The sequence below is a fragment of the Pinus tabuliformis genome, chromosome 2_2 (genome assembly GCF_031772625.1).
Source record: "Pinus tabuliformis cultivar Carrire ecotype Pingquan chromosome 2_2, CPIR1, whole genome shotgun sequence".
Taxonomy (NCBI): domain Eukaryota; kingdom Viridiplantae; phylum Streptophyta; class Pinopsida; order Pinales; family Pinaceae; genus Pinus; species Pinus tabuliformis.
The window spans coordinates 444,196,504-444,221,853 of NC_142300.1; positions in this window are offsets into that span (position 1 = coordinate 444,196,504).

A 25,350-nucleotide genomic window follows, 5' to 3' on the forward strand; every position below is an offset into this window, starting at 1 on the left:
TGGGGGGCAGTGGGTGGTACCCTTCCCTTACATAACATAACTACCATATCTGACCAGCGTCCTCGCCTTCCTCGGGCACGCACCCCGATCGGGGGTAGTTATCAATAATTATTAAATAGATGATAGGAATCTATTTTAGGTGGAATATTCTATAATATTTTTAGTTAGTAATAGTCTAATCAACATTGGAGATTTATCTCAAAAATAGTTATATCTTTATTACCTTGTAAATTTAATCATTAATTAAAAAAATGCCATATGAACAGGTTATGAAATTAATTATAATTTTTTAGACATGTGGTATTGATAACCATAATATTAGCCCATATTATAATCTTGTTACATGCTTAAATATATTCAATTTACATATAAATTTATTTTATAATTATTAATAGTAATAAAATTACAATTTACTAATTTTTGTGCCAAGGTGTTTTGTACCCCATAAATTTATATTTATAAAAAATTACCAATTATATATATATATATATAAACAATGAATAATACAATATATTTTTTAAATAATTTTAAACATTAACTAAAATAATAAATAATATAACATTATCACTATTAAAAAAAATAACTTCAAATCAAAGAAAAAAACATATAGATTTAATGTTACCAATGATATTTATTAAATTTGTAAAGACCAATATAAACATTAAAATATAAATTTGTGTATAATATTTTTTAAATATATTTTCTTTCTCATTTTTAAGTTGGGGAGATCATGTTTCATATATGCTTAATAACTAGAGATGAATCATTAATGGGATGTATATCTAAATAATGATAAAGTTAATTTTGTTGTTGTTTTTTTATATTGACATGGTTATCATTTAAAATAGAAATATATTAGATTTTTATTTTTTAAAAGTTATTTCTTAGATGTCTTTAATGCATATGTTTTTGTGTGGTTCTTTTCAAAATTATATATATATAGAGTGGGTGCTTTGTTAAGACACTCTAAAACACTATTAGACATGATGTAGATATAGTTTTGCAAAGCATAATAAAAAAATATTGAAAAAAAATCAATGATTATAATATTTAGTTTGATTAAAAATTATTTTGTTTAAAAAAAAATTTAAAATACATTTACTTAAAATTTTGCTTTTTCCTTTTTAAAATTAAATAGAAATTATTGAAAAAACCATAAAATTATTCAAATAAAAAAGTGTTAAAAAAAATCAATAGTTATATTATTTAGTTTGATTAAAAATTATCCAACCAAAAAATTAAAAAACATTTACTTAAAACTTTCCTCTTTCCTTTTTAAAATTCAATGGAAATTATTCCAAAAACCACCTAAATCATACATTAAACCAGACAAACTTTCATCGGAATAGAGTTGTTCGCGGTGATATTGTGCTCATGTTCTTTCTCGCCTATTTTGGAAATGCTAAGTAAACTATATATCAAAATTTCAGAAACTCAAGCCATGTGGTAATTATTATTTTAAAAATGCTAGGTAAAATATTATTTTTCATCTCCTGGGTATAATGATGTGCAGCTCTACCCTGGTAAGGTGCTAATAGGGGACATCTCTCGCGTATATGGCAACCAGGGCACCATATCCCTCGGTCATGCATCACGGGTAACCTCACTTTTCTGTTGGTCACATGGGGAAATAATCTCTCTCATTTGGTTATTTGTAAAGCCAGCCAAGCATCAAGGCGCTAAACCCCCAATTAAATCTCCATCCGCCATCCAGCTCTAGTTCACCATCCAGCAAGCGATCTAATTAATCCTGCCCGTGTCTTCGACCTTTGATTCACTCAATGTGTGTATTCCTTCCTTCTGTCCGTTGTCTTACCTGTATCTACCGTGTGCTGTAGCGTATTGTGTTGGGTTTAATAAATAGAATCCACTAACTGAAAACAAACTGTTCACTGCATGAGCCACTTATACTACATGAAGCCGCCAAATTCTTCAAAAACTAAATCCATGTCGAACTGTTTAAATATCAATAAAAGAACAAAAACTTATAAAATGGCAGAACCAGTCGCAGTGTATTTGAAGGGTATAGAAGTCTTTGCCGTAACCTTCAGAAAAATATTCAGAGTTAATAATTTTCTCAAACCAGACTTCAAATTCGCAATTCATCCCCCATCATCTTTATTCAGTGATATAATTAACTGAAGGCCAATGTCAAAACTCGCGACAGAAATAAAAGTTGTATATATGGCTTGAATCTAAAATATAAAGAAACATACCTAAGAATTGAGTATCATGTGAAAATCCCAACCACCTATACTATAGAAGCCATGAAGCTATAATACAACATACAAGCATTTAGCATAAATCTGTCATTTCCTGTCTCGGCATATAAGATTTTCTCAGTAACCTTACCATTTAACATAAATCCGTCATTTCCTGTCTCGGCATATAAGATTTTCTCAGTGACCTTACCATTTAACATAAATCCGTCATTTCCTGCCTCGGCATATAAGATTTTCTCAGTGACCTTACCATTTAACATAAATCCGTCATTTCCTGCCTCGGCATATAAGATTTTCTCAGTAACCTTATTAACCAGTAGCCTCAAATTCAGGCCATCAATTACCTTAGAAATCCTTGCAACTATGGAATAGGGATTCACACCGGTAACATCTCGTGCAGCATGATACCCCTGATATTCGATGTCTTACACAAAATGCGAAAGCCCTTGGAAACTCTCATGGTGCAGCTGATCGACAACGAATCGCAGCGTCTTTCGCCTCCCGAATGCTTGGTTCTCGTTTATGACATTGATCTCTGCAAATGGAAGTGTGGAATATAAAAATTTTGGGCGGCACTGCGGACACTCCCACATTTCATTTTAAATTTAATTTCAAATTTTGCGCGGGACTGCAAGGTTTCAAATCCTGAATGCCTCCTACATTTCATTTTAAATTTAATTTCAATTTATGCGCGGGACTGCAGGGTTTAAAATCTTGAGCGGTGAGGATTCATTGAATGTGTGTCGGTGGAATGTCCATTCGCATTAGTTACATACACTTGCATTAAGTATATCCAAGATATTAAATCGGAGCGGAGGACCCTGTTAGAGAGGAGCACGGTGGAGCCTGCGGGAGGCCATGATTAATACCCCTAAGCCGTCACTGCAGTGGAGTCGGGTAGCTAGACGGGCAGAAACACAACAAACTACGAGTCGCCGGAGCTTGGTGAGATGTAATCGTCGGAGGTTGGAGATGGATGCATGATCGGGTCGCGAGATGTAACATGTAACATGCGATGGATGCATGGTCGGGTAGCAAGATGGAACATGCGATGACGTAAGGAGGGCTGTAAAAACGTAGCATTTATGTTTCTATGGAGGTGGAAATAGTGCTCGCCGTAAAGATACATACATAAATATGAGAGGTGCCCGAATCACAACTGTGCAGCGCAGTGAGTTGAAAAGTCTAAGTCTAAAGCAATAGCAATGCCAAAATCAAATCAGTGTGTAGTGGGGACAGACATTAAGTGGGACATTGATTGGTTTGGGCAAGTCACGCATTCACTCTCTCGTAATGTAGAGAAGGGCATTAGTCTTCTCTCATCAGGGTTAGGTACTCGATAATTCTCAGCCCTTTTAATCACATCTGGAAATCAAACTTTAGTCATCATCTCGCTCACTCCTCCAATGGAAAAAAACCTGCGCCCTCTGTTTACTCTCACTCGCTCAGTTCCACCTCTGCCTGTCTGTTTTCCATCTCCCCAAGATTGCTAAGTTTCATTCTCTTCAGCAAGCAACAAATACTTTCTCTACAAAATATTAGAAGGCAGCTACATTAGAAGAGGGACCACCTCAAGCAGCACAAGGTACAGGAATTACAACAACACAAGGAGCAGTAAGCAGCGCAAAAGGAAAAAGAAGGAAGCAAATCAAATGGAATTCAACCCCATAGAAAAGGCAGTAAGGAAGGAGGCATGTCCAGCATGTAAAGCAAACAAATTTATGATTAGTAGACTCCAAGAATCGTTGAAAGATATCAGGTTTGAAATGAGAATGGAGTATAGCTATCAGAAGAGGAACATGGAAATTCAGAAAGAAAAAATCATGGCTCTTAAAAATAAATGCAAGCATTTAGAGGAGGCAGTGGCATTCTTCGACACCACCACCATGAACCAAGAAGGCGAGAAATTTGTCCACTGTGACAAGAAGAAACAACCCTCTCAGGCGCAGGAGTAGTCAGTCTACAAACCATGAAAAATTACAAGAGAATAAATGTTATGTAATTTTTATTTACTAGTAGGTCAATATGTTAGGCAGTACACTAGAATAGCCACAGAAATATATGAATTTTTTAATACAAGCACAGATTTTGAATACAAGTACAGGAGAAGGGACTGCGTTCCCAACACATTCTCAATGCTTAGTTCCCATCCATGCTACAGTCGAATGTAATAGGAGCTTGCTTCACCCCAACTTTTGGTAATATATCCACTATCCAATCTTGTTAAAAAAAAAAAAATAACTGTCTCTTTGTGTATATGTGAATGGAGAATTCTACCATCTATGTGTGATATTGAATTAAACATGGTTTCATTTCTATGTCAATGCTAAAGCTAACGATAGATTTATGTGTAAATTTTTCATACGAATGACATTATTCTTGTCTTACAGGAAAGATATAATGTCAAATACAATGATCAAAAAATAACTGTGTAGGTATAATTAATCTCTTTTGTGTGAAAGAAGGAGAATGAAAAAGGTGAAATTTTGTTAAGGAAAATTGGGCAAAATATATGAAGATTTGATTCTTCATATTCCAATTACAAAAGTTAGAAGGGACTTAGAAGATGTTTGTAGTAGCTTGTGTAGACTTAAAGTGAATTCATGAATTCACTAATGTCAGGAAAAAATGAAAGGTTGAAGCCTTCATATAATCTCTACTAAGATAGAACCTATGTGAGAATCCTAAAAAAGGAGCCACCAATCAATTTAAGTGTTCGATGTCAATTTAATTATCAAATGTTGGTGTTCATCCTTGGAGTTCCAATAATCATTGTGTAAAAGTAATACAGATGCCACAGAATGTAGAGACTCTTATAACCATAACTAATCCAATAATCACAATTGAGTAGTGAAGTAGTAACATTATGAGATACATTAAATAAAGGTAAAGATGAAGGAAAAGTAGGATTTTCTTGCATTAGAAACTTATACATAACATATTAAGTGATGTAGGGTAGCACAGTCCCTACCATTCATGTGGAAACTATACTTGATAAACTATAAATTGATATATGAAGTGGGAAAATTAACTATCTACTAACTATAAGGATTTGCATAAGTTTTGGTGGGTAGCAACCTCTAGTAAGTCTGCACTATTTCCTTTTAACTCCTACTTGTTAAAGTGTTGAAGAACACATAACAATGGTGGGAAATAACTCTTGGTAAGTATATTTATTTACATCTTGTTCCTATTCATTTTTTATGCAAATACTTGCTTAAATTATGGTGGGCAGTAATAGATGGTAAATATGTTATTAACTTAAGTATGAGCCATTTTATGTGGTTTAATGATGGAAAATCACTACACAAATATTTGAAAATCATGACATAAATATAGGCAGTAATAGATGGCAAATATGTTATTAACTTGAATATGAGCCATTTTAAGTGGTTTAATGATGGGAAATCATTACACAAATATTTGAAAATCATGACATAAATATTACAACTACATGCATAAATTATGGCTGAAAAAATTGAGGCAATTATCCACATAGTATTGTATTGTGTCAGTGTTGCAATAAGGCTTTCAAGTTATGATCCAATCAAATGTTTAATTTTGTTTTTTTTCAATATTATTGAAAATTAAATATTTGTTTTTAAAATTGAATATTATAATTTGCATAAATCACTCTTACACTAATAGCAAATAAATTACTAGAGTCCTACCAACTAATAACATATTATTATAATATATACAAAATAATAATATTGTTATAATAATATAATATTATTAATATTTATATAATAATACAATATAATAAATAATAATTTTAAAATATTATAATTATAATTTTTATTATTTATTAATAATATTTTTTTTAATCCATTATTATATACATATTTTAAAAAAACACACACATATATATAATATCTTAATTTAATAAATATAAAATAATGAAAACAATTATAAAATAATGTGAATGATCACGAAATAATTTTAGTACAAATATATATTTTTAGTTGAAATTTAAATAAAGCTTCTTAAAATGATAATGATATTCCATTTATTTTGGAAAATATTCTCAAGTAAATTGAAAATCTGAGTAATGAAATTATATGAAAGAAAAATTATTATATAAATAAATTTATTCTTATCTTATATATATATAAAGTGTGCTGTTTTTAATAATTTTAGAATTAATAATATAAAATGATGATAAAGTAAATAATTAATGACTGTACACGAAAATTTTATATATTATGTAAATTAAAATAGAGGAAAATTATATATAAGAATGTAAAGTAAAATAGAGATACATAAATGGTTGAGTAAAATTAAATTTGGAATATAATTTTTATATTAAATATTTTTATGGAAGAATATGAATAAGACTAATGTAAATCTATTCCAAACACCAAAATTCCAGAAGTTGGAGTTGGTGATGGGACTTGATTTCATATTGCTTGTATCCTCTTACATTAGGGGCATATGGGTGAAGAAGATTATTTATATCGTTGGAATGCCATTTTTGTAGAAACTTTTGGATAATAGTTTTTTGGTCAGAATACTCATTATGAATGAAGAAACATCATTATTCATAACCATCCATATTAAAGATAATTAACAATTTCACTATTATAGTTTCATAATATTCATACATCATGTTTATATTCATTATACATAATGTAAATAGTTTGTAAAACAAAAATATATATTAATATTAAAAGAAGAATAGAATTTTTTTCCCATGTCATTAATATCCACCTTCTAGTTTGAAAGTAAGAATAAGATAATTTTCAAGGCCGAAGGCCATATAACAACAAGGCTCGAAGCCATTACAACAATATACTCAATATGACCTCAACATGACATTTATGGGAATTAAATCTAGGTGGGGAGGATAACAATCATTTATCCTCACCACCTAAGATAACCCAATTGACAAATTTATGAAAAACATTATAGTTATGATTTTACAACATTTGCGACTACTTTAATTTATTGGTGGAGATAGATCAAACCTCCAAGTTATTTAGGGAATCTGTACACTCCATAATAAGGTTGTACCTTGGGTGGCATCACCCAATGTCTAGCATCATCCCATAATATCATCACACCTACAACTCCAACAAATCCAATCCCGAATCCCAATCCCAATGCAAATAATGAGACATGTTCATCTACATGGCTTAGCCATCCATGTACTTTGCTATTGCCAGCACCTTTCATTGTGTTATTGTTATGTGTTTCCTTACATTCTTGCAAAGGATAGCCGCATAAGCATTTGTTTCCTTCAAATGATGTCTCATTAAAAGTGTCCATCTGTGTTCCTTTTGGGATTTTACCACAAAGTCTATTCCATGAAATGTTCAAAGATGCCAACATAGTTAATGTAGAGAGCTCTTGAGGAATTGTTCCACTTAACATATTTCTAGACAAGTCCAGCTGCTCCAAAGTAGATATCTTACCAAGAAATGTAGGAATTTTTCCTTTCAGTTGATTTCCAGATAAATTCAATAGCCTTAAGCTAATGAGATTTCCTATGCTTGGAGGTATTTCTTCAATAAGATTGTTGCCAGACAAGTCAAATATAGTGTTTGTAGCCAGCACATATGTTAACTTATACTCATATCCTTTTATTACAATACTCAAATCCTCATATAGTGTATTACCACTAAGTATAGAAGATCCCAAAATTTTGAATCCATTGAGTCTTTGGAGATTGGATGGTATTTTTCCACTAAATTTATTGTTAGATAAATCCAACACCTGCAACTGGCTAAGATTTGTAATCCATTGAGGAATATCACCAGAGAAATTATTATAGCCCAAACTTAAAACTCTTATTTCAGAAAAGGAGGCAAGATACCGAGGAAGCTTCCCTGTAAATCCACTTTTACTCAGATCCAGTAACTGAAGTTGAGTGCAATTGGCCAAGATTCAGGTATTAGCTGAGAAAAGTGATTAGAATGAGCAGAAATGACTTGCGTAGACACTGGAAAGTTTATGTTTAAAGGTCCACTAAGTCCATTTCCAGACACCTTGAACCTCTGTAATTGTGTGCACATATTTAAAGTTGATGGTATTTTCCCTGTCAACAAATTGTCCGTTAGTGCCAAAACTAACAAAGATTTGCAATTTCCCAAAGAATCAGGGATAGTTCCATTCAACTTGTTTTCAGATAATTCAACCTGTTGTAGTTCCACACATTCTCCTATACTTTCAGGGATTGTACCTGTGAGACTGTTGGTATCTAAGAGAAGATTCTGAAGCTTAGTCAAATTACAAATGCCTTCAGGTATGTTCCCGGTTAACATGTTGCGTGACATATATAGGGTCGTCAACGCACTCAATTTTGCAATGGCTTTTGGTATGCCACCGATGAGCCTATTTGAACCTAGATGCAGGAACTGCAGCTGAGCTAAATTTGCAATGGCCTCTTCTGGTATGTATCCAGTGAATTTGTTTTCACCCAAACTTAGAAATGTCAACTGACTCAGGTTGGCAATGGCTTCAGGTACATGACCGCTCACATCATTATAAGCCAGATTCAAGGTGGAGAGGGGAAGCTGGAATAAACTCATTGGGATGGGGCCTTGAATCCTGTTGACTGTTAAATCAAGCCAAACAAGATTACTGCAATTTCCTATTTCAGAAGGGATCACACCTGAAATATTACCTGGACCATAAAGAGATAGTTGAGCAAGCTGCCTCAACTTTCCCAATTGTGGTGGTATTTTGCCTGACAATTTGTTGTCCCCCAAAAACAAAATCGTGAGAGAAGAGCAGTTTCCCAGAGATGGAGGAATGGTACCCTCCAACTTGTTGGATTCGAGAGCCAGGTACTCTAAGTTTTGCAGTGAGCCCAGTTCACGAGGAATTGGACCTGTCAGATTGTTGTGTCCAATGGACAGCTCTTGGAGAGCGCTGCAGTTGCTCAGAGAAGATGGGATGCTTCCAGAAAGATAATTTTCCTTCAAGCGGAAATGTTCCAACTTGCCCAGACGGCCGAATTCTGTGGGTATAGTCCCTGTCAAGCTGTTTACTGAAAGCCGTAGCCACTGAAGGCGCGTACAATTAGACAGTGATCTTGGAATATGACCCCATAGCATATTATAGCTAAGGTCGAGTATTCCAAGGGCTTTTAGTTGGCCAAGCTCTGGTGGAATTCTTCCTGAGAAATTATTACCAGAGAGATTGAAAGTGCGTAATAATGAAAGGCTGCCCAGAGAGGGTGAGAGACTACCTTTCAATCCCAAGCCAGGAAGTGTTACGGCCACCACTCTGTTCGTGCCCTTTCTGCAGCGGATCCCATTCCAGGAGCACACATTGTGTGAGTTTTGTGATGTCCAGTTGAGGAGGGATCCAGATGGATCGGATATGACCGCATCTCTGAACGACAAAAGCGCCTCCAGGTCCCTTGTGTCGTGAAGTGCGTCCATGGGTGATGTGAATTCAACAGAATCGTCATCATTGGGCTTCTTCATTGACGAACTAACAGTCCCCAGCGCCATGAACGCAAACCAAAGAATCATCAACATTTTCATCATCACTTCTCTCTCCATTTATCAACTCAGCGTCTTTAATGGCTTCTCTGCTATGCAACCCGAAGTGCGAGGTGTACATATAAATAGCAAAAGTTATCCAGAAATTGAAAGGAAAAAAGGACCACCGTGTTGGCACCGGTATTCTGTTCCACGACCAAAGTTGAGGTTATGGAGGGGAAAAGAAAATTAAAGTAATGCCAAAAACAACCGCGTAGGACATTAAGTGGGACATTGATTGGTTGGTGCACTATCACGGTAAAGATAATAGTCATGGTAAAGATAATAGTTATGCAAATCGGATGTGTGGGGCTCACATTTATAGATACATACATAGATATGAGAGGTGCCCCGAATCACAACTGTGCAGCACAGTAAGTTGAAAAGTGTAAGTCTAAAGCAATAGCAAATGCCAAAATCAAATCACCGTGTAGTGGGGACAGACATTAAGTGTGACATTGATGTATTGTATCGCACAGCATTAAGTGGGACATTGATTGGTTGGGGCAAGTCGCGCATTCACTCTCTCGTAATGTAGACCAGGGCATTAGTCTTCTCGATCGTAATTGTAATGTAGAGAAGGGCATTAGTTTATTCTGCATTAGTCTATTCTGTCTTTGTGTCTCATTGTACCGAAGTCGCGTATTCCACGACCAAAGTTGAGGTTAGGGAGAGGGAAAAAAAAAAAATAAAGTAATTTGAAAGACCACCGCGTGGGGACAGATGGAGAGGAGCATTAGTTTATTCTGCCTGAACGTACTCTATTCTGTCCCATTGTACCGAAGTCGCATATTCCACGATCAATGAAGGCCGACAGGGAAGAAAAAAAAGTGAATTACTCCGAAAGACCTCCGCGTGGGGACGGCAATTCCTATTTCCAACCCCATTGAAACATAAATGCAGCCTGACATGCAAGGGATATAGCAGTGCTCTTGTATTTATGTTTCAATGGGGTTGACTTTGGCATTTTAGCAACAAAGCAACTGCTATATCCCTTGCATGTCAGGCTGCATTTATGTTTCAATGGGGTTGGAAATAGGAATTGCCCGTGGGGACCGGAGGAAATTAATGTATTCTATAGCAAAGCATTAAATGGGACATTGATTGGTTGCTGTAAGTCGCCTATTTTCTCTATTATGGGTTAAATTGGGCCGGTGGCTCTGATGGAGAGGTGAGGAAATTAATGTATTCTATGGCAAAGCATTAAATGGGACATTGATTGGTTGCTGTAAGTCGCCTATTCTCTCTATCATGGGTTAAATTGGGTGGGTGGCTCTGATGGAGAGGTGAGGAAATTAATGTATTCTATGGCAAAGCATTAAATGGGACATTGATTGGTTGTTGCAAGTCGCGTATTCTCTCTACCGTGGGTTAAATTTGGCAGGTGGGTTTCCTATTCATTATGGAATTTTTATGGAATTTTTTTATGATGATTTTATTTTTAAACGGCTTGTTATATGATTTTTAATATTTCTCTTTATGTATGAGTTTATTATTTATTTTTACAAGTTTTTTTTAAATAGGCTCAATATGTTTTTTTGATAGATGTTTTATGTAAACTAGAGAGTAGGTGGATTTGTGAAAATAATTGTTTTGCTAAATTGTGCTAATAGGTGATCTTTTTTCGAAAAATTCACTTAAAATTTGCATCATGCCCTAACCACAAGCAAACCAATTATGTAAAGGCATAAATATAGTATAAATATATTGTATTTAGACAGGTTTTTCCTGCCAACATGAACAAGTGGGATTGTGACAGCAATCTTTTGGCTAAGCTTTTGGGTCATCTACTCTATCAAATTCGTCCAAGACTTTTATCTGCCCCTTAAGAGAATCTAATATATCGTCTCTAGTTACTGACATAAAGGATACAGACTCACAGGCAAACTTCTGAGTATCCAATATTCTATTTTAGGTTCTTTCTCATATTGGTTGCAAGAGCTATGGGTAAAGACTAGAATATTTTTCCCCAAAGCAATTGAAGTGACATAAAAGATTTAGGATTTGCTTTGTGTACTCCCAGTGCACAACAAAGTTGTCGATGGAAGCTCTCTTAATTTAATAGGCCCTTAATATACTACAAAACTAAAGAGCTAGATTATGAGATTCACCAAAGTACCGAGTTACAACTTGACTAGCCACAAAATGGGATACTTAAGATGTTGAAACGAGATGCCTTAAGAGATGTGAAGATATTTGGGAAGCTCAACTCTGTGCTCTTTTAGGAATAAGGCACTTGAGTGGTTGGTGTTTAACAAGCATCGTGAGTCAAGATATTCTCTACCATTCAAGAATAATATATGGTTGCCTATTAGAAAAATTTGTTGAGTTTGAAGCAAACTCAACATAATGTCCACCATTTAGGAAGAACAAATGGTTGCCTAGTAGAAAAACTTGTTGAGTTTAAAGCACACTCATAAGTCAAACTTAACTCAGCTCAAAAGAATGAGATATTTTGACTTGAGGGCAAGTCAAACTCACTGCGCCGGAATCTGACTTGAGAAAAATGAGTTTGCTCGCAAATACTTATGGATTAGACTCTGACCTAAATACCTAAATATATCACTAAGATTTGAACAAGAAGGAATAATTAATGAAAAAAAAAGACAAACATATAAATAAAGAAATAAAACATTATCAAAATGATTTGAAAGGACAGATATAAATCAAATCAAATCAAGCTTTAAAATCAAGAAAGAAAGAAAGGGTTAAGCCCATCACTATGAATAAAAGAAAAGGGAAAAATTATAAACCTAAAAATTAAAATGAAACTGAAGTAAAAAGAAAGGAACATACCACTTAAAATAAAGAAAGGGGGATCAAGAATGAAGACCCTTAAGAGGATAGGACGAGGATCCAACATGTGCTAATATTCCAACCATCATCCCTATTTAGAGAACTAGATCTTTTGTCAATTTCTATGGCTTCTTTGAACTTTCAGTGATCGAAATGATCATTCTTGGCAATGACCTAAGAATCTTCTATACAAATATGGTGTTTTGTCTTCTCAGCATGTTTGGCTAGAGTTGAGGAGCAATTCCTACAATGTTTGATGTCGGTTGCATGCTCTTTAATCCTTTGTCTTATGAAATGATTGGTTTCTCTAATGTAGGGATTCCCACATGAACAAGGGATTACATAAACACCTTTCAAATATTTACAGTCCACAGGGTCCTTAATTGATCTAAGGGAACTCCAAATGGTGTTCAAAGTCGTAAAGGTAGAAAGGACCTTGTGCTTCTTAAGAATTTGAGCAATCTTGTTGATGGTTCCTTATATAAACGGAAGTTGGACTTTGGTAACCCAATCTCCAGGCTCTTTCATTATCTTCAAACCATTGCTTGTGTTTAAGAAAGATTTGAGACCTAGGTGCTTATTGTAACCATTATTTTTTAATATTTCAAGAAGATGGAATTTCTCATCATCCAGGTGACTTTCATTCGAAACCCTCAAAACTTGAGTTTCTAATGTGTTGAGAACTCCAAGTTTTTAGGCATGGTAATGGTGGGAACTTGCATGAAGATATTGCTCAGTGTGAGTCTTCTTACGAAAGACGATTAGAAAAAAAACCATCATCTTTATTAGACACAAACACATAAGGGAAAACAAGTCTACCATTGAATTTGAATTCCATAGTAAAATTGATGGAGCTAGACTAACTATTAAGATGCTAAAAAGATAGATCTAATTTTTCATGCCTGTGAGGCCAGATGATTAAGGCATCATCTACAAACCTTTTGCACAATTTGGTCCATAATTGGGATGAAGTGAATGCCTTGGATTCAAAATATTCCGTGAACAAGTTAGCAACGAAAGGGGATAGTGGATAACCCATGGCCACTTCACAAGGTTTCTCATAGAATTCACCTTCAAAGTTTAAAAGGGTAGAGGTAAGGTAGATCTTGACTAACTTGGCTACGTTGGTATCAATAACTTTATTGATCACCTCAATAGCCTCCTTAATGGGGATATTGGTGTACAAAGAAACCACATCAAAACTCACACGAATATCATTATGCTTAAGCTTTAAACCCTTTAACTAATTGACAAAAGATGAAGAGTCCTTAAAAAAGGATTACATGAGGCCAACAAGGGGCTTTAGCTTCTAGGCTAAATGTTTAGCTAGAAGGTAAGTTGACCAACCTATTGTCTTAAGAATGGGTATAAGGGGGAATACATATTTATGGATCTTGGGAAGCTTATAGATCCTAGGAGTAAGAGAGTTTCTCTTGATAAGCTTGAGGCTTATTGAATTAATGGTGCTATTAGATTTAATAAATGAAGCAAAAAAAATTGATATTTTCTTTAAAGGGTTCTTAGTAAGCTTCATGTAACTACTGTTGTTAATAGGGTCATCCAACGTTTTTCTACGGTAGTCATCCTTATCTAAGAAAACGACTACCCCACCTTTATCATCTTTGAAAATAGTAATGGTAGGGTTCATGTTCAAGGACATAAGGGCTTCGAATTCTGACTTGCTAATGTTTCTCTAAGGAGGATTGGATTTTCTAAGGACAACCATGAAATATTTCATAATAACATATTGAATGCTATCAGGTAAGTCCTTAATCCCATATTCAACATCACAAATGATTTCCTCCACTAGGATATTTCTCGGAACAAAGGCAAAGTTTAACCCTTTTTCCAAAAGTTTATTAACTGGAGGATCATAAGAAAAATTAGAGAGGTTAACAACTCTCTTATTAACATAAGGGAAATTAAATTATTGTTGGGGGATGAAAAAGGAGTGGGGATCCTAGAACAAGGGTAAGATACAAACTTAGTAATGACAGGGGATTTTTTTATAGTGGAGGAGTAATCTAGGTTTGAAGGGCAGTCTTCAACAAGGGAGGAAGTTGCATGACCAAGGGTAAATGAGGAGGGATGGACCACGATGGGGACCGAGATTGAATTCAAAGGGGAGGATCGTAGGGATTTAAATTTCATGGAGTATTATAAAATATTCTTAGTAATAGTTACAAATATAAGATTAATCTCAAAAGTAATTATGCAATTGTTGCCCTTTAAATGAAACTGATTGATTAAAAAAAATCATATGAACAAGTATCATATGAGATGAGTTATAGCTTTTTTGGCATGTAGTATTTGTAAGCCATGATATTATCCCATGAGATTCTAACAAAGCTTATTCACAAGTTAAAAAATTCTATTGTTCCCCATAGTTAAGAATCTTGTTCCATGTTTTTCTTTTTTAAATGTATATATTTTAACTCATATATTAACTCTTTTAATAATTAATAACAATAATAACTTAAAATAAAGTTATAATTTGGCAATGTCCCATGGGGCTTTGGATGATAGTGAATGAGTGTATTTTTAGGGCACTCCATGACCCACAAAAAAAAGGTTACAGTTTGGAAACGTGAGATGTATCGTAAAGTAAGTGTTTTGATGATTGTCATGGATCAATGTCTATTGTCATTTACCAACCATTTAATTTACATGGTTGCGTTATTTGTAGTTTAAAGTAAGTCGTGAATAGAATATACTTTTGGATAATTATATATCTTTTCATTTAATTATATATATGCCTACAACCACTTTTGTTCATGCCTGATGAACTCATGTTCATTGCAGCTAGAGGGTTCCTCACATTCTAAATCAAAATTGTCACTCCTTCCTTATCTCCTCGATGCAAGAGCAACCCCTCTTCTTAGTTTTCCAATCTTTCTAAGTACATTCTTTTAGAAAATCATTTATCTCAAATGGGACAAAAACAAATACAACTAAAGATCAATTTCTCAACATAACCCTTCTATTTACTTTTTCCCAATGTTTGCAAGTATGTTCCTTTAGTAGATCATTACTCCCAAATGACGTAACAACAAATACAACTAGAGATTAATTTCTTAGTATGTTGATATATAATGGTATCCAAGGATCATAACGATAAAATGTCACACAATTCCTCACTTATAGGAACTAAAAAGAATTACTTATTAACCTTCTTAACATTGATCAATCTCTTGCTAGACAGTGTTTCCCCAATCTCTTACTATACATTTTTCCTAAGTGTCCCCTCATGATCCATCTAAGAGGGTCACTCAATTACTTGAAATAATATTGAAACAAGATGCCTAGTTTCTTAAAATCTCATTTATAAGCTAAGAGAAATACAGGAAATAGGAAAATTGTTGTTAAAAATGTTTTTCTTCCTATTTTTAATCCCATAATGCAAAAGACCTAAAATGTGAAGTATATAAAATAACCTTTCATACCAGAGCAAGTGCAAGTGGAGCTTGAAGAACTCATTAAAAAAGCACTCAATAGACCTTCGATGGACATGGCATGTGAATGAGCTATAGGATGGCAACATGAATTGAATACAAAGTGGGACAAACAAAATGACTTGGAAGGTGGGTTCCATACATGTCGACAAGTAGGGAACCACAATTTGAAGAAATGATATCCCATGAAAAGCCTCCTTTCTTGTAATGAACTTTACCTGACATTAATGTCTTTAACCTTGTTACCTTTAATGTAATTAACTTAAATTTTATTAGTTTTGCATATTTGTTAAGGGATATAGCTTAATGAATTGTCCATTTCTAATCTGACCAAAATGACAATAACTTAAACTAGACATTTCATTGAAACTAGAAATAACTTTTTTTTGTTTAATAAAATTTCATATCCAATCTATGGATTATATAATTTGAGTGTAAGAGGGGTTTTTGAAGCTAATAAATTTATATATTCAATTATAATTTATAATTTTAGTTGAAATGATGGTGGATTTTAACAAATCTTGAATTAACATATTTTGAGAAAGAGAAAGATGAAAAGGAGAAATATTTTGAACTATTATCATAATCCCAAAGGAAAAATATTTGGTGTTATATATATGCTTTGTTTTAGAGAAAAATCAACCCTAAATCATATAGATATTTTACAAGGCAATTTAGTGATATTCTACAACTCTTTACGGATGAGATGTGTAATGTTTGCTAACCAAAATGAAGTTTTTTTTAAGGCTCGTAACATAGAAGTGAAAAAGTATGACCATAATAGTAACCAAAACACATCCATATAAACCCATATTTAAGAAATTAGAGAACCAAGAGCACACCAAACCCCTTGAAGGTTGAGAGGGACTATGGAAGGTGATTGGAAAGAGAGGAACTTGTGGACGAGAAGGCTGAGTAGTCCTTAGACCCCTTGAGGGATGCTAGAGCCTACTGAAGGTGGTTGGAAAGTGAGCAACTTATGGAGGAGAAAGTTGACTAGGCTTCAGACCTGTGGTTGGTCAAGAGGGCTGAGAGGGCTATTGACCCAAAAAATTGTAGTCGTATGTGGCAAAAAAACATTCCATTGAAGAGTTATACTTATGTCCCTACACACTCTTTCCTTTTATACAACACTTAGCTGATTTCCCATTATGTGGAGAGACTTCATGCACATGTCTCTCCACACATTGTTCCTCTACGCTCCGTGTTAGACGCACATGGAATCTGAAGAGACATGAATGATATAATAGTTAATTGCCTTTATTATTAACATAGATGTATATTTATAATACATTCTTGTGATTGTTGGATTCATCTTCGAACGTCTCTTGGAATCCCTTTGACAATCCAAATTCCCCACCTTAAGCCTTGGCAGATTAGGTGTCCAACATTCCCCCCTTAATCTGAAGGGGTACGTATGAGTCCAAGAAGAGAGATGTAATACAAAATGTGAAAAAATGCATGGCAACGCTAGGTTGAATGTGCTCCCTAAAATGTTTCCATAAGGGGGTGGTAAAAAGGATGACCACCAACATTGGAACTTCTCTTTCCAGATTTTGTCTATCATTTCTCTATTTGGTCAGTCGATTATAGAAATAATGATACTTTGCTCCACTTGGGCACTCCTCTGGTCTAAAACATGACATGTTTGCCTTCTCCCCAGCCTATGCATTACATCTGTTTCTATCCATTATCTGTAATGCTCCATTTAATTTAATGTTTGTCAAAAATCTGCTGCCTCTCCTCTGTGTACCTTTCTTGCTGGCAATGTTCATACAACAGCGTAATCGTCATTCGTGGCTCTCCAAATCGCCTATCCAAATCATGGTTTGGTGTTTTGTGTTGAGCTTGACTATCTTGAAACACGAGACTGGCTATGCTTCTCACCGTTGAATTGAAGACCATATGAATGTTGGATTTTGTTGAGTTGTTCAAAATATCTCCACTCTCCTACTCTCCCCTTACCATACCTCTCCTTCCTTTTCTTTATCTCGCGGTTGTGATCCTGAACAACTCCATAAAATTCGGTCTTCCATCTAATTATGTTTATGATGTAATCTATTTTCTGGAAATCATTATGCCTATGCTCTAGAATATATCTCCTTGAATGTATCTCCAAAATTTATTTACGGATTTCAATACATTGGTCTACACTCGTGTCGCTCAAGCCTCTACGTGTAAGATCACTGGTGGCTTGGTTTTCGATAGTCAATGCCTGTAAATTGAAGGTTGGTTTTGCACGACCTTGAGTAGAACAAAAATACAGACCTACAGCGATTCACATTCTTATTCATCTCAAAATCTCTTTTCAGTGGTTGAGGGACTCGCTGCAACATTATTTGATAGTTGAGAGACTGATACGAGTGGAGTTCATGCTAATCATTAGCAGGCTGTGAATTCCCGAAGTTAATCTTTGATTCTTTGTTCTAGTCCAAAGTTCTGCTCAGTGTTTTTTGGGCTTGCACATGGCTCATCGAGTTTTTCTTGTGGTGATTTAAGAGCCTGGGTCGAATGAAAAAAAAAAAAAAAGAAAAAAAATCCTTGTCGAAGATGTCACAATCGAAAACGTCTTCCAAGCCAAGTGACAACAATTGGATCCTCTCCAAAATTCATATATAGTGACATACTTGTGAGATCTCATTCAAGCGGTTCATTTGATTGCGCTACCATCATCTAAAACTCAGCACTTGCACAGTCTTCAGTTTCAAATTTGGCCATATGATATATAGTGAGCGTTAAAATCGTTGGTTATTTTCCTTGGCTTTGAATTTACACCTTGCTACAATTGATAATGTGTATGGTGATATTATCTTCTTTGGACAACCAAGAAAACTGACAACATATTTCTCTCTCTCTACGAGGGCTCAAATTAGTGGGACGTTGTCAAACCTTTAACTCGAGCTTGGTTTTTTCATTGTGGGAAGCTAGATACAAATATAAATTCATTGTTTGTGCTAAAATCTATGTGGTTTTCCCTTTTACTAAATTAATAGTTGAGTGGAAATGTTGTGAGCAGAGAAAACACAATGCAACCCTCAAATTTTCATAGGATTTTGCAATCTAATATGTGAGAATGCATGATATACACATGTTGATTTTTGTATGTGTGTTACTTTTTTTCCTATGCACTGTTTATATTACTGCCATTTTTTATATGCCAATATAATTGATATGCTAGACACTAGTTGTTAAGAAGAGATGTGAAGGCATTTACAAGAGGAATGTGCACTTCAGTGTTAGAAGGTAACTTTGAAAGAATTAGAGGAAGGTTATGTTTCACTAGTCTGAACTAGTTTGTTGGCCAACATTGGCACTATCACATGCAATGAATTGTGTTCAATATATGCACCATTGAGAAGTTGACACCCCTTATTTCATAAGCTTGAAGTTTTAAGAAAATTTCCAAAATTACTGAGGTATTAGAGTTCCTAAAAACTCTGATACACTCCATTGATCATGATACATTAAAAATCAACAAGTACACACTTTTTGATATTAAATTATGTCTAGAAAATTCACAGGACAAGATTGAATTTTTGCAGCTAGAATCTCAGTTCCAGCGAGATGAATTAAAACATAAGATTTGTCATTATGAATTGGTTTCCATTCAGAACAACCCTTTATTGGAGATTAAGATAGAATCCCATCAGCAGCAAGAATATGAAGTTGATTTAGGTTCAGTGCCCAATGAAGCAGCATAATTGCATGTAGAAGCAGAAATTCAGCCTGCAATTTCCAATCCAATTATCAGACCTTGGGAAGAGCTTGTCGATAACAAGCACAAAGCTGATCTTGGATATGACAAGGAGTTGTCCTTTCATATTCTAGATTACTCAAAGCCCATACAGTTCCATAGCACTAGATTTATTCATGACAGTTCACCTTTAGTTGTTCCAGATGCGGGTCCTCTTCCACAACAACCACAACAAATTGTTAAATTCCAACATTGTGATAGAGTTGGCCATATGAAATGTCATTTTTTTAATCTTAATCCATGTGAGAACTGTCATAAAACCACTCATTATTCAAACATATGCTTCAAAAACAAGCCTTCTGCGAGAACAAAGATTCATCTTGGATGGATCGCTTCTTAGCAGTGGGCTTCAACAACCAAGAAGATATTTCGCTCATACAACAGGATTTGTTCTCGAATATTGAAAAGTCTTGCAATTGAGTTGTTGCAATCTTCTCACCTTGTATTTGACATGGGGGGAAATGATGGCCATCTACAAGTTTCAAAGCCACATCAAGTGACCCTGAGCCACAACCTACCATACCAGATTCAAAGTTGTAGCCAAAGACATAGATTCCCCTGAGCATGCCATTGGTTGGTGGTCAGCCTTAAACCATCTATTCGGGGTGAGACCTCCCTTTTCAGATTGAGCTTATCCCTCTTCAAAGAATTGGAGACACTTCCTCTAGAAGAAGACTTTAGCTTCTTGCCAGTTTTGGAAGAGTTACATGAATTGCATTAAGCATTCCAGAGTTGGTGGTCACCCTTAGACCACTACAGGTTTCATACATCCCTTTTATAGGTTGAAGGTCTCCCTCTTAAAAGCATTAGAGGCACTTCCTCTAACAAAAGACTTCAACTTCTTTCCAGGTTTGGAAGAATTCTGGGAACTCACTAAGCGTTTCGTGTTGGGGGTCATCCTTAAACCACCCCCTTATGCCAACATTTTAGAGAGCACATTCAGCCTAGTAATGCCATGCATTTTTGCACATTTTGTATTACATCTCTCTTCTTGGACTCATACATACCCCTTTGGATTAAGAGGGGGGAATGTTGGACACCTAATCCTCTAAGGGTTGGTGTGGAATGTAAACAGTCAAAGGGAGTCTAAGAAACCACTTGGTATATGGAAACCAAGGTGTTACATAGTAATTTGTCACCGTTTGTCACCGTCCCTGTTACCCCTCTCCCATACATTGGAGGACTCATTCCGGGACTTGTGAGAAGTGACATAACCTGAAACCACTTGCATTATATTCCTCTAAGTGTGAGCTTCATATGACCTGAAGACATCTCTTGCTATATACCCATAAAAACAGCCCTTTTTGCATTAGCGCGGGTCCGCAGTGTACTTCCCGCGCCAATGGGGGAAATCCTCTAAAGAGGGCGCGCCAGTTGGCACTCTGTCTCAGAGTCGCACTCGCGCCAACCCAGTTGGGTAAAGTTTTTAACGAACAAACTTCCGAAGGTTCTCCTTAACCCATTCATCAACTGAATCTATGTTGAGCTAGGATGGTTTTGCTTCGAATATCCATAGAAGGGAAGTGGTTTGCCACCTTTCATGGAAGCTTCTTAGTGATAAAGCCAATCCCATGAATATTGTGGTTGATCCTATCTCCTTCCCCTCTATCTATAAAAGCTTGTTCTTTTGCCTTGAGCAAGCTAGTTCCAACATAGTGCTAGGGATAGTACGAGTTCCAGGAGTTCAAGAGATTGAAGTTGCAAGCGCCTTCTTTGCATCCATAAGGCCAAATCTAAGTGAGGAGATTCTTGTCACCAAGGAGAGAGAGGCTTGTTTCCCATCCCAACAAGCTTTGCAAGACTTGTGTAGCTGATCACCTAGCCAAAGGAGGATTTGACGTCAGAACTATGGTTGTATCCTTCTTTGTTGTTTATCAATAATAGATGACTATCATTATGGTTCCACTCTCATTGTCTTTTGTAATGATTGATGTTGAGTTATATCTTTTCTGACTGATATATAATTGCATCTATTGGATTTTATGCTTGTATTTTTGTTGTTCTTTGCATGTGCAGGTGTCCAATCACAGAGATCGTGGGGATCGTGACCGGCCGAGGCAAAGGAACGAGAGCGACGTCTCTTCTATGAATATTAGCGTTGGAATCTAAGTAGGTTCTCATCATCCACCTTTAATTTGCAATTTAGGAACTTGCGTGATAGCATTGTTTGATTGTTGCTAGACCAGGTCTGGGCGAGTAGGGATCGTCTCTGTCCGCAGAGGGGATTTACCTCCACAACAATTTGGCGACTCCAGTAATTTGTCACCGTTTGTCACCATCCCTGTTACCCCTCTCCCATACATTGGAGGACTCATTTCGGGACTTGTGAGAAGTGACATAACCTGAAACCACTTGCATTATATTCCTCTAAGTGTGAGCTTCATATGACCTGAAGACATCTCCTGCTATATACCCATAAAAACAGCCCTTTTTGCATTAGCGCGGGTCCGCAGTGTACTTCCCACGCCAATGGGGGAAATCCTCTAAAGAGGGCACGCCAGTTGGCGCTCTGTCTCAGAGTCGCACTCGCGCCAACCCAGTTGGGTAAAGTTTTTAACGAAAAAACTTCCGAAGGTTCTCCTTAACCCATTCATCAACTGAATCTATGTTGAGCTAGGATGGTTTTGCTTCGAATCTCCATAGAAGGGAAGTGGTTTGCCACCTTTCATGGAAGCTTCTTAGTGATAAAGCCAATCCCATGAATATTGTGGTTGATCCTATCTCCTTCCCCTCTATCTATAAAAGCTTGTTCTTTTGCCTTGAGCAAGCTAGTTCCAGCATAGTGCTAGTGATAGTAAAAGTTCCAGGAGTTCAAGAGATTGAAGTTGCAAGAGCCTTCTTTGCATCCATAAGGCCAAATCTAAGTGAGGAGATTCTTGTCACCAAGGAGAGAGAGGCTTGTTTCCCATCCCAACAAGCTTTGCAAGACTTGTGTAGCTGATCACCCAGCCAAAGGAGGATTTGACGTCAGAACTATGGTTGTATCCTTCTTTGTTGTTTTCAATAATAGATGACTATCATTATGGTTCCACTCTCATTGTCCTTTGTAATGATTGATGTTGAGTTATATCTTTTCTGACTGATATATAATTGCATCTATTGGATTTTATGCTTGTATTTGTGTTGTTCTTTGCATGTGCAGGTGTCCAATCACGGAGATCGTGGGGATCGTGACCGGTCGAAGCAAAGAAACGAGAGCGACGTCTCTTCGACGAATATTAGCGTTGGAATCCAAGTAGGTTCTCATCATCCACCTTTAATTTGCAATTAGGAACTTGCATGATAGCATTGTTTGATTGTTGCTAGACCCGGTTTGGGCTAGTAGGGATCGCCTCTGTCCGTAGAGGGGATTTACCTCCACAAAAATTTGGCGACTCCACTGGGGACTTAGCTTGTTGTTTGATTTGTAAACTTTAGACGGAGCCTGAAGTACGGCCAGATAGCCTTCGAAACGCTATTGCTTTGCATTAGCGAAGTAGATCAAAGCCACTTCAGTCAATCTCCGGTTTGGTTTGCGGACTAAACAACTTGGAGTTTGTCTTGTCTCTTTGGTTTTCTCTTGTTTGGATTGCTTAGATAGCTTTCTGGGTTGGATTTCTTGCTGTCTCTTGCTTCCTGGTCTGCCTGGATACTGTTAACCAAGCCTTGGACTGCTTGTTTTTATTTTTGACCTAGCAAGCTTGATTAGCGCGCCTTTTTGCCTGACAGTCGCGCCAGTTGGTGCATGTTGCTCAAAGACAACCCGCGCCAATCCCTTAAAAGCGCGAGTTACAGCCTGACAGTCGCGCCAGGCCTGTCAACTTTTCCAGTTTTCTTATTTGCAAGCCCTCTGAGCTTGGATTTGTATCTTGCCACATCTTTTTCAATTACTGGAGTGTGTTTGATCCTTGTTTGACTGGTTTTCGACCTCCATCCTTCGGGTGTTTGCCTCTTTCCATCGATTTCACATTTCAGCCCTAGGGCATCTAGTGGCTTTGTGCATCGAGCCTTCCATAGGAGTCTTGGGTTCTTTGATCGTCCAGTCGACTTTGTGATTACTCTTTTGCACTTGCTCAGTGGTTGTCAAAGCTTTTTATTGTTATTCAAGCGATTTGCTTCTTTTCCGCTTGGATTTCGCTTGGCTTCGTTTGGGCTTAGATCACATAGCTCATAGAGGTCTTTGTGTTTTCTTTTTGGTTTGAAGGACTGCCTTGGTGTTTTGGGGACTTGATTGCGTTCTCATTGAGTGAAATTTGTCTCTTTTACTCGGTGTTATTATCTCTCAAAATTTGTTTAGTACACTTTGCCATTGAAAAGAAAACAAACAGTCTCTTTTGCATTGAATTAGTTAATGGAAATTAGAGCTTTTCATTGATTAGCGACTTTAAAGAAAAGTTTTGTTTATTGCCATTAGCTGCATTAGAGTGGTTCTTGATTGTTTATGGTCATTTTGTTTGTTTGAAAAGTTACCAACTCTCTTGTAGTTAGTGTTCATCGAACGAAATGATACTTTTTGGCATATAGCTTGCATTTAGGGAATTGTGAGAGATTACATACGGTAGGACCTGGAAATCGAAACCTAATCAAAGATCAACCATAAAATGAACTGAATGAACTTAAAAACACATTGGAACATAACGCTTGCTGTTTAGAGGTCTAGGCTAGAGACGTGCTCCGGTGTCGTTAAACCTAGTCACTTTTGTTTCACTTAAGGTTGGGTGATTCCTCCTTCCATGACACAACAAGTGGTCTAGCATGGACTTGAGCTCCCACGTACCGTCGAGTATATGGGGAGACCCCACTAGGTTATCATCCTTTATCCACAGGAAGCCGTGTCTGCCACCTTACAAGCCGTAATGCACCAAACACAACATTCGGGAAGATTGACTGCCGTACGGGAAGTCCTTGGTTTTCATATGATTGCCAAGGTGTATATGCAGTTTTACGGATTTGTTTGGTAAACCTTTTTGCCTAGCTCTCCAGAGTAGTCACTTTTGATCCTTTTTGGACTCCTTAAAAGAAAAGGCTCACTTGAGCACTTGTCACTTCGGGCTCACAAAACATTCGAAGGCGACTAGAGTCACCTTTTTGTCCTTTTCTCGACTCTTAAAACATGAAAAGGTCAAGTTCAGTTCCTTTGTCTTAAAATTTATTCGGCCGCGTTCACATTTACCCGATTAGATCTTGTTTGCGTTAGCTTGAGTAGGCTTCTTTTCGTTCTCGATGGCAAATTTTCCGGGATTCACCAACCCAGGGACCCCCTCTGACGGGAACCTTGGTCATTTCGCTCCTTTTGGAAATGTTGGTGCTCCTTATATGGCAACGTTGTCCCTCCCAGGGTTAACTGTTGGGTTGCCGGTTTGGTTGTTCTCAACCTCTTTGGTCCCTGCCGTCTCACCGTCTAGTCAATCTGTCCCTCCACCTGAACAACATCATGTTGATTCTAAGGTGGATCTCTCCCCTTCTATGCCCACTTCTACATCCTCATCTTCCACTTCACCTGGTGAAAGTCTCGATTCGAGTAACCAGGTGGCTAAGAAGAAGAAGAAGAAGACGAAGAAGAAGAAGGCTCCTAAGGGAGAGGTTACAAGTGCAGCTACCCCCTCGAGTACACCTGAAGTCGGGTCCCCTTCCGCTCCTCCGCAGAAGGTCAAGTT